The sequence below is a fragment of the Aotus nancymaae genome, unplaced genomic scaffold, assembly GCF_030222135.1.
Source record: "Aotus nancymaae isolate 86718 unplaced genomic scaffold, 86718_ANA_hifiasm-v0.15.2.pri h1tg000040l, whole genome shotgun sequence".
NCBI classification, from domain to species: Eukaryota; Metazoa; Chordata; class Mammalia; order Primates; family Aotidae; genus Aotus; species Aotus nancymaae.
Window position 1 is genome coordinate 16,627,697 of NW_026988454.1, and position 16,836 is coordinate 16,644,532.

The window sequence follows — 16,836 nt, forward strand, 5'->3', positions numbered from 1 at the left end:
AAGAAATCCTGAAAGTTCTTCAACAGTCATCTAAATTTTTTCACAACATGAGTGCAGACTATGCTGTGGGAAATTAGCAAGAGCTAGACCAAAAAAAAAAGTCTAAACTCCACGAAGATGAAGACAGAAACTTGCTTACAAACCTAGCACTTTACACATAATACACTTTATATAATTAATGATTTCAAGTTTGACCAGCCTGAACCTTGACAGTAATCAGAAATGAATAACCTGATAGGCAGACAGCAGAGAAAACGTTATTAAATCAGTAGACAAGATGAATCAGAGAATAAACAATTGCTTTGAAGAATCCCTAGAAGCAGTGATGTCATGAGACCCAGGCAGAGCCACCCACTTTGGAGAACCCCATTCTGGCCCTCCTCCGGCTACATCCTTCCCCCACAGCAACCAAAAGGGCGAACCTTCCAAAATTAATATCCCATCTGTCCTGGGGGCCCAAGATTTGGAGTTCTCAGGGCTTATGCAAGCCTCTTCCCTGGGCACCTCTAGACCAAAGGGTTAAAGGGCATTTGTTTTGGTGAAGGTTGGATATGTGGGCTGGAAAACTCCCATGTGTGAGCTGGAAGTCCCTTAAAATGTATGGGCAGGCTGGGAATGGTGGCTCATGCCTGTAATCCCAGTACTTTGGGAGGCCGAGGTGGGTGAGTCACCTGAGGTCAGGAGATCGAGACCAGCTTGGCCAACATGGCAAAACCTCGTCTCCATGAAAAATACAAAAATTAGCCAGGCATGGTGGCACGTGCCTGTAGTCCCAGCTACTCCGGAGGCTGAGGCAGGAGAATCACTTAAACCCGGGAGGCGGAGGTTGCAGTGAGCCAAAATCGTGCCACTGCAATGCAGCCTTGGCAACAGAGCAAGACTCCATCTCAGAAAAAAAAAAATGTATGGGTAGCTGAGAGTGGGAACAAGAGGAGAGGACAGACCACTCCGGCGTCACACATTCTGACATGGGAGATCGTGCCAGACTGCATTTGCTTTGGGAGGCCAGGGTGGGAGGATCTCCGGAGGCCAGGTGTTTGATCAGCTTGGGTAACACAGGGAGACCTCACCCCTACAACAAAATTTAAAATTAGCCGGGTGTTGGGGAAGGGAGGGTATAGTGTAGGCCTGTATTCCTAGTTACTCAGAAGGCTGAGGTGGGAAGATCACCTGAGCCCCGGAAGTTGAGGCTGTAGTGAGCACCACTGCACTCCAGCCTGGGCGACCAGAGCAAGACCTTGTCTCAATAAACAATAAAACAAATGTGTGTGGAGAAAAGAATGAACCCACAGGAAATTGGGTCCTAACCTCACATAGAATGCCCCAATTCCAAGTCTTAAAATTCTATATAGCATCATCAAGATACAATGGGTTGAGTTAGGATTTGGGAGCTTTACCTAGAAAGCTATTCCCTACATGCAGGATAACTTCTTGCAAATGTCAAAATATCAACCATGAGATTTGAAGCATATAGGAAGCCCGCAAAGATAAAGTGGGCAATAAATCTGCTCATAACCTGAAATTAAATTAGCAAATCAATGAATAGACTTACAGAATTATGGTTATCTCTTCCCCTAAATTACAGAAATGCAAAAGTCAAAGCAAATTTAAAACACCATCCTTCACCTGTCAAAGTAACACTACCAATATCGCTGACGTGGCCAAATCTCAACACTTATTTGTTCTCAGTAGCATCAAGATGAGCACAACTTGTAAACACATGTTCTTTAGCAATCTTCTATCCAGTTTGCAGAGGGAGGCTCACAAGTTAAAAGTCACCTATCTAATGTAAGCGGCTGAACTGGGGATTCAAATCCACATCCTGACCACCACGCACATGCCCTTTCCACTCTGCATGAAGCCTAGATGTTTACCCTAAGGAAATAACGGGAGGAAAGCATAGAAACAAAGCCACTTCCTGCAGAATGGAAAGAAGCTGCCAATGTGTTCCCTGGCAAATTGAAAACATGGCCTTGATAACGGTCATTTATCTTTATAATCACACACAAGGAATGGTAATTCTCTAAGTGAAAGCAAAATGGGAGTCTTTCAAGCTAACTGCAACTCAGTCAAAAGTCAAAGGTTTGTGAAATATGATTGCCAAAATGGGGCCTTGTGAGTAGTCTGTAAAGGATCTAATATTACAATCTTTTTCGAAAAGAGCTGGGCATGGTAGCCCACAACTGTAGTCTCAGCTACTTGGGGTGCTGAAGTGGGAGGCTGATTGAGCCCAGGACTTAGAGGTTACAGTGAGGTATGATTGTGTCCCTCCAGCCTGGGTGACAAGAGAAAGATCCTTTCTCAAAAAAAAAAAAAAGAGCGCTCGTTTGGTTTGGCAGACACTAAAATGGAAACGATACAGAGATTAGCATGGCCTCTATGCAAAGATGAGACCCAAATTTGTAAAGCATTCCATATTTTTATATACAGTGTGTGCTGTGAGCTATTGAAAGCTGAATGCATTAAGCATATTTTGATACTTAAGTCATTCTTTGGTTAACAAGTAAATGTGTCAAATTTATCATATAGAAAAGGGTAAAAGGGTGGGGTATTCCCTTTCAGTCAGGAATTACGCCTATAGAAATATTTGCACGAGTATAAATGAATATGTATATTATACATAAATTTCATTTTACATATGAAAGTTATATTTATATTATATATGAAAAGATGTTCATTTCAGCATTACTTGTAATAGGAAACCATCAGAATCAACTTAAATGTCAATCAGTAAAGAGACTGGTTAAATAAATCAGAGTATATCCATGTCACTTAACAGGTAGCCATTAAGCAGTGAGCCAGGTCTGTGTATACTGAACCAAAAGGTGCTTATGATTTCCTATTGGGTGAAAAGGGCAAGTTGCACAACAGTATTATCTATATGCATATTTTTTTAAAAAAACAAACACCAGAGAGGATATGTTTGTGTGTGTATATAAGAAAAATCTCAGAAGACAAATAACAAGAGGGAATGAAGGAACTTTTTTTCTTATGTGGTGGCATTTGCACAATGACAATATACAACTTCCATGCTTAAATTTTTTTTTTTTTATTTAAAAATGTTTCAAGTTTGCTTTCACTTGCTTATTTATTTACTTTTTTAAAGAGACTGGCCTCACTCCATCATCCAGGATGGAGTTCAGTGGCCCGATGCAATCATTAGCTCACTCCAGCCTTGACCCCCTAGGCTCACGCAGTCCTCTCACTTCAGCCTCCCCACAGTAGCTAGGACTACAGGTGCATGTCGCCACTCATTGAGGTATTTAAATAATAGAAACAGGACGGAGACAACTGTCTCAATGAATTGTGTTAAATGTTTATTTTAAAAGAAAGAGACAGCTGGGTCAGGTAGCTCATACCTGTAATCCCAGAACTTTGTCAGGCCAAGGCGGGCAGATCACCTGAGGTCAACAGTTCGAGACCAGCCTGGCCAACATGGCGAAACCCCGTCTCTACTAAAAATACAAAAATTAGCTGAGCATGGTGGCATGCATCTATAGTTCCAGCTACTCCAGGAGGCTGAAGCAGGAAACTCGCTTGAACCTGGGAGGCAGAGGTTGCAGTGAGCTGAGATCATGCCAGTGCACACCAGCCTGGGTAACAGAGCGAGACTCTGTCTCAAAAAAAAAAAAAAAAAAAAAAATAGGGAGAGAGAGAAAATAAATTTTAAAAATGTTTAAATAGAATGCCTCCTCCATGGTCAGATTTTTCCTACGTTTATCCTTTATCATATATTTCTTGTTTCTTCTTGCATATATATTAAAAACTGCTGTACATTTTTTCCTAGATCAAGGAGAGTTGTCTATAAATAAGCTCACCACTCTTAATCACACACACACACACACACACACACACACACACAAATTTAAAACCTGAAGAGCTGTTCTTCAAGATCACCTAAAACAGTTCCTTCCATGACACTGATGAGAACCAAGTCCTGAAAGAATGTTACTTGCCCAGTGTCACAGACCTTGTTAGGATTAGAAACCATACCAGAGAAATTCCTTCTCTATCCCTACTTTCTTTAAAAAAGATAACACTTTGATGAGACCAGGGAAGACAATCTTGGAAAGCACTAAAACAACAGTGAATGTCTTCCAAAGTCTGAATCAGGTTCTGGGTGTGAGCACTCCAGGACGCTTGAGCAGTGTAGGCCGTCATGACACTCGAGGTGTGTTCTCAATTTCAATCCACTATAACTGCCTATTGAGCCATTTATTCTAGGAATTTTAGAAAATACAAATGAAGTAAGTTTTAACGAAGAACACTTTAAAAGCTATTGTTCTAGGCTAAGTTGAGAAGTAGACACTACCTTTTATTAATTGCAGCACCAATAACATCATTGCAGAGGGAAAGTGATCTCCAATACAACTGTGTTCAAAGAACAGAACTTCCCAGAAACTGGATGCCACCTAGATTTACGATGCTTTGATTCTTTTTTGATAAAAACACACGACAGGGCCAGGCATGGTGACTCATGCCTGTAATCCCAGCACTTTGGGAGGCCCAGATGGGCAGATCATGAGGTCAGGAGTTCGAGATCAGCCTGACCAACATGGTGAAACCTCGTATCTACTAAAAATAAAAAAATTAGCTGGGCGTGGTGGAGCACACCTGTAATCCCGGCTACTCAGGAGGCTGAGGCAGGAGAATCACTTGAACCCGGGAGGGGGAGGCTGCAGTGAGCCGAGATCGCACCACTGCACTCCAGCCTGGGTGACAGAGCGAGATTCCGTCTTAAAAATAAATTAATTAATAAATTAATGAATTAATAAAATAATTATCTGAGTGTGGTGGTGGGTGCCTGAAATCCCAGCTACTCAGGAGGCTGAGGCAGGATAATCGCTTGAACCCGGGAGGTGGAAGTTGCAGTGAGCTGAGATCATGCCACTTTACTCGAGCCTGAGTGACAGAGCAAACTCGGTCTCAACAACACCAATAAAAAAAAAAAAAAAAAAACCCACGACATCTGAATTCCCTTTCATTGTAAATCCATCCACATCAATACATTATAGACTCAAAGAAGGTTAATACAAAATTAATTCATGAACTTTAATATACTGTTTTTTTTCTGCTTTTTATATTTACATACTAAGTGATACATTTTCATCGTTGTAGATTTTAAATATAAAAGAGGACAAATTCTATTACTTCCCTTCCACAGTAGTAAGACAAAAGAGATCTTTCTTGCTAGAAAAAAATTAAACACACACACACACACACACACACACACACACACATCTAGTAACTATTCCCTAAGGATCTGAAAAGGGAAGACCTAACATGTCTTGTGTATTTCAATGATTAATGCTGTATTTAACATTAGGAAAAACACCAGCACCAGAAGAACCAATACAGTTGAAGAGTAAATCCTTACAAAATCCACACATTACTCTTAAAATTTGTTCCTGCTTATATCCTTATTTGCATTGAAAATGTCTTTTAAATTTGTTGAAGATGAACAAAAGAAAAAAGCTAAATAAAAAAATAGGATTTATATTCCTGTTAAAATATAAGATTATCAAAGAAAATGCTAAATAGGAGGCAAGAGTCTGCTTGCAGGTTTAAACCTGATCATTTTGTAAGCTCTAATAGTTAACTCATTCAACAAATATCTATTAAACAGCTATCATTTACCAAGCACCAAATTTTGAGATAAAGGAATTTAGCACGCATTGTTTCCAATTATTTCAGTTCTACAAAGTTCTCCTATTGGAAACATCTAGATGTTTAGAAACCCCTTTCCATCCATTTTGCGTTTAAAAAACACTTCTTAAAGAGGAATAGAGATAGAAACCAGGATTTTTGTCTATAGTTGTGGTTATCAGGGGAGTACTCCACTCCCCCAAAAGATACAATCCAGGCTGTCTTTTAAATCAAGAGCATACATATTGCTTACTAAAGCCTCCTGTCCATGTAACATTCATAAGTGACAAAAGTATCTTGCAACCTCATTAATTAATAGCCATTTTCAGACATTTGCTCAATATCTCCATCTGCTACAGTGGACATCTGGAGCCCCAGTGTGTAGAAACCCACCTTTAAACAGCTGCAGAAGTAATTACCCCTAGGAAAGGATGGATTCCTATTCATTTTCTTCAGTATCTTCAAGATTGCATAGGTTGTTGTATTTGCTTTTAGGTTTGTTTGTTTTCTTGTTAACTAAATGACCAAGAGCGAGATTTGATTGAAATTGCTTCCATTGATTATTTGCCCGTGGAGATGCATACACAAAGAATTCCACCTCAAACTACCAAGAAAAACTCAGTTCTTCCATCCCATTCCATAAAAGATAGACTTAAAGGACAAGTCCCCTCGTATTCTTACTAATAAATAGATAAATCAAGAAAAAGGGACAGAGGGACCAATGGGCGATCTAAATCATTCATAAAAGCATACGATTGTGATAAAGCACAATCAGTGAGTTGCTGGGGGGAACAGGCAAATAAATAAATAATAAATACATCAGTTTCTTCAAGTCTTGGATCCCCTGGTGTTTGGTGCTCCTGGAGCCACTCCCGGCTGCTCTGGCTTCTCTTTGTGCTAGGCTGGCGGAGGCTCCGTCCACTGGGAGATGGCTCTGCAGTGACTGCAAGGCTGGTCAGCACTGGAGGAACCGAATCCCTTTCTACTGCCAGACTGCTGACTAAGCAAAGTTACTCTAATTAGTCATCCCTTCTCAATGCCATTACAGCCCTAAGCAAAAACCAGACAGGTTTTGATGGGTTGTGCAGAAAAGAAAAAAAAAATCATTAAAAAACACAAACATGCAACCGAATGTACTAGCAGCTATGAAAACGTCTTCATCACTTTCCAACATGAATCAAATTCCTGGAGGAAGGAATCTAAATTTGCCACTCATTCCTGGCTCTACTGGCAAGCACTAGCAATCAGTGACTATAACTGGCAGGACACCTTGTTATTAAAATGAACTTCGGCATAATTTTAGCTTTGCTACATTTAAATTTTATTCAAGATTTTTTTGTTTAGAAAAAGGTGTTCAGGGACGTGGAAAGATTTTTCTTTAAGTACAAGATTTTTTGTTCTGTACTGAAATTGTATTTCTTTTTTTTTTTTTTTTTTTTTTTTTTGAGACGGAGGTTCGCTCTTGTTACCCAGGCTGGAGTACAATGGCGCGATCTCGGCTCACTGCAACCTCCGCCTCCTGGGTTCAGGCAATTCTCCTGCCTCAGCTTCCTGAGTAGCTGGGATTACAGGCATGCGCCACCATGCCCAGCTAATTTTTTGTATTTTTAGTAGGGTCGGGGTTTCACCATGTTGACCAGGATGGTCTCGATCCCTTGACCTCATGATCCACCCACCTCGGCCTCCCAAAGTGCTGGGATTACAGGTGTGAGCCACTGCGCCCACCCTGAAATTGTATTTCAAGGTCTCTTTAGTCTCAATGCTATACCAGATGTATGTTTACACACAAAATTCCAGTCCGATTAATTTGTTAACCAACAACTGTTAGACTAAAGCAAACAAATGGTGGGCGGCGACATCTATTAATAATTATGTTCCATCTAATTTTTATTTACCAGCTATTTTCATTTTGCAAAGATAAATGCTAACCAATTAAATGAAACCAGTCTAGATGTCTAGATGACAAGAAAAATTTTCCAGATCAATGAGGGATTCTATTGATTTAATCAGCATAAAACCATTCAACGAAAATAAGAATTAAAACAGCCTTTCTGCAATCCCACACTGGAGTGGAAATACAAAGGCAACACTTGGCGGCTAAGTCATACATTTGGTGGAAGGAAAATGATACGCAGGTGGTCCTGCTAACAACAGATGGTGGGAAAATAATTCCCAAAAACCTTACTCCTCCCAGTGATCGTGCCATCGTAGATTTCTCATTTTTAACATCCAAATTCCTGAATCAATGTAAAATGTACTAAAGCCATTAGTACAAAAGACTGTCAATGATTCATCCAAATGTCTTCTACAACAAAATATGAACGTGACAAAGGTGATGTCTCCTATCACGGAATTTCTGAGTCAAGGTCTCAGTCACGCTGTTTTGTTGACCACCTTCTTGGAGAGTGGATTTATTTTTCATAATCCATTCTTCTACAGATTTTTTCCCCCTTTTCTAGATGGAAAATGTATAATTTTAGGGCATCCGTTACTCTGAGGGTTCAACATCCTGAAAGCAAATAGCATTGGCAACCTCAGCCTTTTAAACTCCAGGGACACCTCCAAGCCCCAGGCTCCCTCAAATGCAAACCTCTAGCCTTTTAAATGTGTTTTCCAGACACAGCAAGCATGAGCTGGGAGGACAGACGGTTTAGATCCCCTTGTTGGGGAGCAGAAACAGTGGTTGGGAAGGACAATCAGTATCACTACTTCATCACATATGGGTCAAGACAGGTTTGTGAGAACAACTGCAATTTTTTTTTTTGAGGCAGAGTCTCGCTCTGTCGCCCAGGCTGGAGTGCAGTGGCATGATCTCCGCTCACTGCAACCTCTGCCTCCCGTGTTCTAGCAATTCTCCGTCCTTAGCCTCCCAAGTAGCTGGAACTACAGGCGCACACCACCATGCCGGACTGATTTTTTGTATTTTAGTAGAGACAGGGATTCCCCATGTTGCCCAGGCTGGTCTCGAACTCCTGAGCACACCCGCCTCAGCCTCCCAAAGCACTAGAATTACAGGCATGAGCCACTGTACCTGGCAAACAATTAAAATTTAAAAAAATTTTTTTTTTCTTTTTTTTGAGACAGGATCTCACTCTGTCACCCAGGCTGGAGTGCAAGTGATGTGATCATGGCTCACTGCAGTCTTGATCTCTGGGCTCAATCGATCCTCCCACCTCAGCCTTCCAAGTAGCTGGGACTTTAGGCATGTGCCAGCAGGCCTGGTTAATTTTTATATTTTTTGTAGAGACAGGGTTTCACCCATGTTGCCGAGGCTGGTCTCCCAACTCCTCAGCTCAAGCGATCCACTGGCCTCGGCCTCCTAAAGTGCTGGGATTATAGGAATGAGCCTAGCCCAGTGACGATTGGAATTCTTACCTCCATTTTTATACTATTGTTTCTATGACCTTGAGTTTTTCTTAAAAGTGCCTTTGAAGTCAGCAACTGCCTATAAAATTGTGAAATGCCCCCAACTCACAAACACTCCTTTTTTCTAAGAACACACAAAAGTGATAATGGTTGTGTTAAATAGGAACTTCCGTCTTTTGTTATATTTTTAAATCTTTCTGTAATTTCTAATTTCCATACTTATAACACTTAAAGATCCCTACCTTACCAAGGACAGAACCTTTTTTTTTCTTTTTTTATTTTACCAGACAGACCTTTTTTTTTTTGCATAATTTAATTCCTGACTTCTTCAGGAAAACATTCCCAACAAAATGTTTCTGATACACTTTAATGAAATCATGATCTATAATTTTAAACTACTTCCCTGCTACCCAACCCCTCCCACCTCCTCCACCAACACCACACCCACCAGGTGACCTTCAGAAACTGAAGGCAGGCCGGGTGCAGTGGCTCACGCCTGTAGTCCCAGCACTTTGGAAGACAGAGGCAGGTGGATTTCTTGAGCCCAGGAGTTCCAGACCAGCCTGGGCAATGTGGTAACTCCATCTCTACAAAAAATACAAAAATTAGTGAGGCACAGTGGCATGCGCCTTTAGTCCCAGCTACTTAGGAAGCTGAGGTGAGAGGATTGCCTGAGCCCATGAGGCGGAGGTTGCAATGAGCCAAGATCATCAAGATCATGCCACTGCATTCCAGCCTGTGTGAAAGAGCAAGATCCTGTCTCAAAAAAAAAAAGAACTGAAGGAAACCATTTTGACCTCATTCCTTTTTAAATTTTTTTTTTTATTTTTGTAGAGACAGGGTTTCACCATGTTGGCCAGGCTGCTCTTGAACTCCTGACCTCAGGTGATCCACCCACCTCGGCCTCCCAAAGTGCTGGGATTACAGACCTTCAGTTACCAAGCCTGGCCATGACCTCATTCTTTTAACTAGTCTGATGATAATCACCTTGCCACTCTTTCTCTACTAAACACGTCTACCAAAAGACTCCTTGCTGCTGGAGGTCTCTTTCCTTAAGTTTGACATAAAAGTTGGAAATAGGCTCAATAACTTACTTCATTGTTAGAAAAAGATGTTTAACTTTAAGGGGAAAACAAAGGGGGAGATGAGGGTAAAAGGAAAAAGCTCAGCTATACAGAAGAATGCCAGATAAAGAAATGTAGAAAGAATAACAGATGAGAAAGTCACCATTTCGTAATGATTTAGGCTAGTCATCATTGGACGCAAAAATATTGGCAATGGAATCACCAGTATCAAACTACCACAGTACCCCACAGGGAAACGCAGGCCTTATAAGCATCAAACAGGCTGGGCAGGGTGGCTCATGCCTGTAATCCCAGCACTTTGGGAGGCCAAGGCGGGTGGATCACCCGAGGTCAGGAGTTCAAGACCAGTCTGGCCAACATGGTGAAACTCCATCTCTGCTGAGAATATAAGAATTAGAGAGAGATCCAAGATGGCTGATGATTAGCAGCTCGGGCACGTACCTCCCAGTGAAAGCACAAAGAACGAGAGGACGCCACACTTTCAGACGAATATTAGTTGCTCACGGACCAGGAGATTCCCAGTGGAGAAGCTCCACGGGTCGCCAGGGCGACTCTTGTGGCCGGCGTGGCGGTTTTGCTGGTGCCTTAGCACACCAGTTCTTGGTGCAGAGTCCGGAGATTCCCGGGCAGAAAAGCACCATCAATCTTAACACCGCTGTTTTGGCCGGCTCAGTGGATTGCTCAGATTTCGGCGCAGGGAATCAACAAGTTGGACGTCAGAGACCCAGTTAGAAAGTCGGTAATTATAAAGACGACAGATGGACAAATATATAATGAAGGGAAGAAACCAGCGTAAAAAGGTAGAGAATACTCAAAATCAGAATGCCTCTCCCTCTACAGGGGATCGCAATTCCTCATCAGTAACGGAACAAGGCTTAATAGATTACACGTGTGTTCCAATAACAGCAGCAGGTTTCAAAACGTGGGTGATAAGAAACTTCTGTGAATTAAAAGAACTTGTTCTAACCCAATGCAAAGAAACTAAGAACCTTGAAAAAAGGTTTGACGAAATGTTAACGAGAATGGACAATTTAGAGAAGAATATAAGTGAATTGATGGAGCTGAAAAACACAACACGAGAACTTCGCGAAGCATGCACAAGTTTAAACAGTCGAATTGATCAAGCAGAAGGAAGGATATCAGAAGTCGAGGACCAGCTCAGTGAAATGAAACGAGAAGACAAGAATGCAGAAAAAAGGATGAAAAGGAATGAGCAAAGTCTCCAGGAAATATGGGACTATGTGAAAAGACCTAATTTACGTTTGATAGGTGTACCTGAATGTGATGAAGAGAATGAATCCAAGTTGGAAAATACTCTTCAGGATATCATTCAGGAAAATTTTCCCAACCTGGCAAGGCAGGGTAATATTCAACTCCAGGTAATACAGAGAACACCACAAAGATATTCTTCAAGAAGACCAACCCCAAGGCACATAATCGCCAGATTTATTAGGGTTGAAATGAAGGAGAAAATACTAAGGGCAGCCAGAGAGAAAGGTCAGGTTACCCATAAAGGGAAACCTATCAGACTTAGAGCAGATCTCTCAGCAGAAACCCTACAAGCCAGAAAAGAGTGGGGACCAATATTTAACATCCTTAAAGAAAAGAACTTTCAACCCAGAATTTCCTATCCAGCCAAACTAAGCTTTATGAGCGAAGGAAAAATTAAATCTTTTGCGAACAAACAAGTACTTAGAGAGTTCACCACCACCAGGCCTGCTTTACAAGAGCTTCTGAAAGAAGCACTATACATATAAAGGAACAACCAATATCAGCCTTTCCAAAAATATATCAAAAAGCAAAGAACCTTAACACAATAAAAAATTTACATCAACTAAAGGGCAAAACAGCCAGCTAGCATCAAACGCCGGTATTAAACTTATATATATTTTAATTGGATAAAAAGCCAAAATCCATCGGTATGCTGCATCCGGGCCCATCTTACATGCAACAATACACAAAGACTCAGAGAGAAGGAGGAAGATTTACCAATCAAACAGAGAGTAAAAATAAACTAATAAACAAAAAGCAGGAGATGCAATTCTCGCCTCTGATAAAGTAGACTTTAAAGCAACAAAGATCAAAAGAGGCGAGGAATGACATTACATAATGGCAAAAGGATCAATGTAACAAGAAGAGCTAACGATTCTATAGATCGACGAGATAGAAAATTAACAAGGATATTCAGAACTTGAACTCAGACCCGGAACAAGTAAACTTAATAAACATTTATAGAACTCTCCACTTCAAATACACAAAACATACATTACCACCTCACACCTATTCCAAAGGTGACTATATAATTGGAAGTAAATCACTCCTCAGTAATCGCATAGCATTTCATAGGTTTAAATTAAATATTGGTTGGCTGTTTGTTATCTTCTTCCCTTATTCCTTCCTGACTACATCATTAAGTATAATTATCAGTATAAAAGAGGTTTTCAATACCCATTACTAAATTGCATTCTAGCCAGGGCAAGAAAGCAATACTCCCATTCTCTCTCCCTCTTTCTTTTCCTTCTCCCTCCTCCCCATTCTCTCTCTCTTTCTCTTCCTTTTTCCTCCTTCCTATTCTCTCTTTCTCTTTAAAAAAAAAAAAAAAAAAAAAAGAGTCTGACATTTGACCAGGCACAGTGGCTCACGCCTGTAATCCCAGCATTTTGGGAAGCTAAGGCGGGTGGATCACCTGAGGTCGGGAGTTCGAGACCAGCCTGACCAACATAGAGAAACCCCTTTTCTACTAAAAATACAAAATTAGCCGAGTGTGGTGGTGCATGCCTGTAATCTCAGCTACTCAGGAGGCTGAGGCAGGAGAACTGCTTGAACTCGGGAGGCAGAGGTTGCAGTGAGCCGAGAAATTAAAAAAAAAAAAAAAAAAAAAAGGACTACGAGGAGGCTGAGGCAACTGGAAATACAGGGCAGAGAACCAGAGGGCAGGGATGGCTCATAAGAGGCCGGAGGTCTGTCTCCTTGGGTCTTTTTCTGAATTCTAAGCCATGAGTATAGGGTGAAACTATGAGGCCAGGGAAAGAACAGCAAAAAAAAAAAAAAAAAAAAAAAAGAAGAATTAGCTGGTCATGGTGGCCCACGCCTGTGGTCTCAGCTACTTGGGAGGAGAATTGCTGAGGCAGAACTGCTTGAACCTGGGATGTGGACGTCTCAGTGAGCCAAGATCGTGCCACTGGTCTCCAGCCTGGGTGACAGAGCAAGATTCCCATTCTAAAAAAATTAATAAATAAATAAAGCATCAAACACTAAGCTCAGCATCACCAGTTATGGAAGGGCCAGGCATTGTCTGTGATTTTTGGTGAGATACAACAGTAAGGACTCAACTATCACCGCACCATGACTCAGGTGGTATTCTTGCTAAGAGTGTCCAGCCTGAATCTAACCATAGATAAATCTGACAAATCCACTACGTAAGAAAGACAACTGGGCTCTTCATAAAAATAAATCTCATGGGCTGGGCGAGATAAGTAATGCCTGTAATCCCAGCACTTTGGGAGGCCAAGGCTGGTGGATTGCTTGAGGTCAGGAGTTCAAGACCAGCCTCGCCAACATGGTAAAACCCCGTCTCTACTAAAAATACAAAAATGAACCAGGTGTGGTGGCAAGTGCCTGTAATCCCAGCTACTCGGGAGGCTGAGGCAGGAGAATCACTTAAACCCGAAAGGCAGAGGTTTCAGGGAGCCGAGGTTGCAGTGAGCTGAGATCGCACCACAGTACTCCAGCTTGAGTGACAGATTGATCCACCTCAATCAATCAATCAATCAATCTATGTATCTATCATCTTGTGAAAAACAGGAAGGCAAAGGGAGTATTCTAGCTTCAGAAACTAGGAAAGAAACATAACCAAATGCAATTTGGGAACTTTGATCATATGCTGGACTCCCCTCCTTTTTTTTTTTTTTAAACAGGGTCTCACTCAGGCTGGAGTGCAGTGATGTAATCATAGTCACTGCAGCCTCACACTCCCTAGTTCAAGGGATCCTTCCTCCTGGGCCTCCTGAGTAGCTAGGACTACAGGAAAGTGCCACTACACTGGGCTAATTTTTTGCATTTTTTTGTAGAGATGGAGTCTCATTATATTGCCCAGGCTAGTCTTGGACTCCTCACATCAAGTGATCATCCCACCTCAGCCCCCTAAAGCGCTGGGATTACAGCATGAGCCATCATGCCTGGCCAGGACCCAATTTTTAAAGCAGGTATAAAATATATTTAAGGATAACAGAGGAAGTTTGAATACAGACTCTAATTTAGATGATATTATTAAATTAATGTTGGACTGGGTGTGGTGGCTCACGCCTATAATCCCAACACTTTGGGAGGCCAAAGTGGGTGGATCATTTGTGGTCAGGAGTTCAAGACCATCCTGGCCAACATGGTAAAACCCCATCTCCACTAAAAATACAAAAACCAGCTGGGCATGGTGGCAGGCACTTGTAGTCACAGCTACTCGGGAGGCTGAGGCATGAGAATCACTCGAACCCGGGAGGCGGAGGTTGCAGTGAGCCAAAATTGCACCACTGCACTCCAGCCTGGGCGACAGAGCCAAAACTCTGTCTCAAAAATAAATAAATACATAAATAAATAAAATAAAATTTTTCAGCTGTGGGCCAGGGCATAGTGGCTCACACCTGCAATCCCAGCACTTTGGGAGGCCAAAGTGGGTGGATTGCTTGAGCTCAGGAGTTCAAGACCAGGCTGGGCAATATAGTGAGACCTCATCTCTACAATAAATAAAAAAATTAGCTGGGCATGGTAGCACACACCTGTATTCCCAGTTACTCCAGAGGCTGAGGTGGGAGGATCATGTGAGACTGGGAGGCGGAGGTTGCAGTGAGCTGAGATCATGCCACTGTACTCTAGCTTGGGCAACAGAATGAGACTGTGTCTCAAAAAAATGGTTTCTCAGTTGTGATATCGGCACTGGGGATAAACAGAAGAATGTAGGAATGTATTCCCAGGTGACAATGCTGAACTCTCTAGGAGTCAAGTGTCTGATATCTAAAACTTACTCTGAAAGAGTTCAACGACAACAAAAAAAGATGCAAATAAGAGAAAGAAAGCAAAGGTGGCAACATGAAACTGACCTATAACTCTAACCGAAGAAACTGCTTCCGCATCTTTGCGGAAACACACTTAACCACCCACCAGCAAACCTCCCCACCATGGAGACATTTTATTATTTTAGCAACTAACTCCCCAAACTAGAAGCAGTAATTCTTTATCTAAATACTAAATCAGGACTCTAAGAACTATTATTCAGAAGCCAGAGAAGCATGCTTCGATTGCTGAGACTGCATGAGGCTCACTTGGATTCATCATGATGTCTGTGACATACGCATTTATTTCAGAAGTCATTTTTAATTTTTAGCTTTACTTCGGTGTATGAGAATACCAGATATTTCATTCACTAAAATCAAAAGGGATCCACACGATTAGCACATCCAAACCACAATGAGATAGCACTTCACACTCACTAGGATGTCTCTCACCAAAAGGGCAGATAACAAGTGCTATCAAGGATGTGGAGAAATGGCCAGGCGCGGTGGCTCAAGCCTGTAATCCCAGCACTTTGGGAGGCCAAGGCGGGTGGATCACTAGGTCTAGAGATCGAGACCATCCTGGTCAACATGGTGAAACCCCATCTCTATTAAAAATACAAAAAATTAGCTGGGCATGGTGGCGCGTGCCTGTAATCCCAGCTACTCAGGAGGCTGAGGCAGGAGAATTGCCTGAACCCAGGAGGCGGAGGTTGCGGTGAGCCGAGATCGCACCATTGCACTCCAGCCTGGGTAACAAGAGCGAAACTCCATCTCAAAAAAAAAAAATGATGTGGAGAAATTAGAACCCCCATACACTGCTGGTTAGAATGTGAAATGGTGCAGCTGCTTTGGAAAAGTCTGCTAGTTTCTCAAGAGGCTAAACAGAGAGTTAACAAATAGCGATTTCATTTCCAGATAAATACCCAAGAGAAATGAAAACATTTATGTTCAGGCAAATTGTACACTAGTGCTCATAGCAAGATTATTCACGATAGCCAAAAGGTGGAAATGATCCCAATGCTAATGTCTATTAACTGCTGCATGGATAAATAAAATGTAGGATATATCCAGACAGTGGAATAGTATACAGCAGTGAAAAGAACAGGATGTATTGATGTATGCTATAACATGGATGAATTTTGCAAACACTACAATAAATGAAAGCCGGACACAAAAGGTCACATATTGTATGATTCAATTTATATAAAATGTCCAGAATAGGCAAATTCGTAGAGAGACAGAAAGTAGCTCTGCGGTTACTGGGAATGAGGAAAGTGGGAGATAGAGTGACTACTAATGGGCATGGGGTTTCTTTAAGGAGTGAAAATGTTCTAAGGTCATGACAGTTACGTAACTCTGTAAACATGCTAAAAACCACTGAGTTGTACACTTTTTTTTTTTGTGAAACTGAGTCTCGCTTTGTCGCCCAGGCTGGAGTGCAGTGGCACAATCTCCGCTCACTGCAACCTCCGCCTCCCAGGTTCAAGCAATTCTCTGCCTCAGCCTCCCGAGTAGCTGGGATTACAGGCGCCCACCACCACGCCAGATAATTTTTATATTTTTAGTAGAGACGGGGTTTCACCATGTTGGCCAGGCTGGTCTTGAACTCCTGACCTTGTGATCCACCAGCCTCACAAAGTGCTGGGATTACAGGTGTGAGGCAGCATGCCTGGCCTGAGTTGTACACTTTA

At 41.8% G+C, this 16,836-nt stretch overlaps 1 protein-coding gene and 1 pseudogene across 1 annotated transcript in view; one reads left to right on the forward strand and one right to left on the reverse strand.

Moving 5' to 3' along the window:
• The window catches only part of AKAP12 (A-kinase anchoring protein 12), a 117,847-nt gene that overhangs the window by 74,655 nt on the left and 26,356 nt on the right, over positions 1-16,836 (reverse strand). The gene's annotated exons all lie outside the window — the stretch shown is intronic.
• Positions 2,322-2,422, forward strand: LOC135268535 (U6 spliceosomal RNA; annotated as a pseudogene).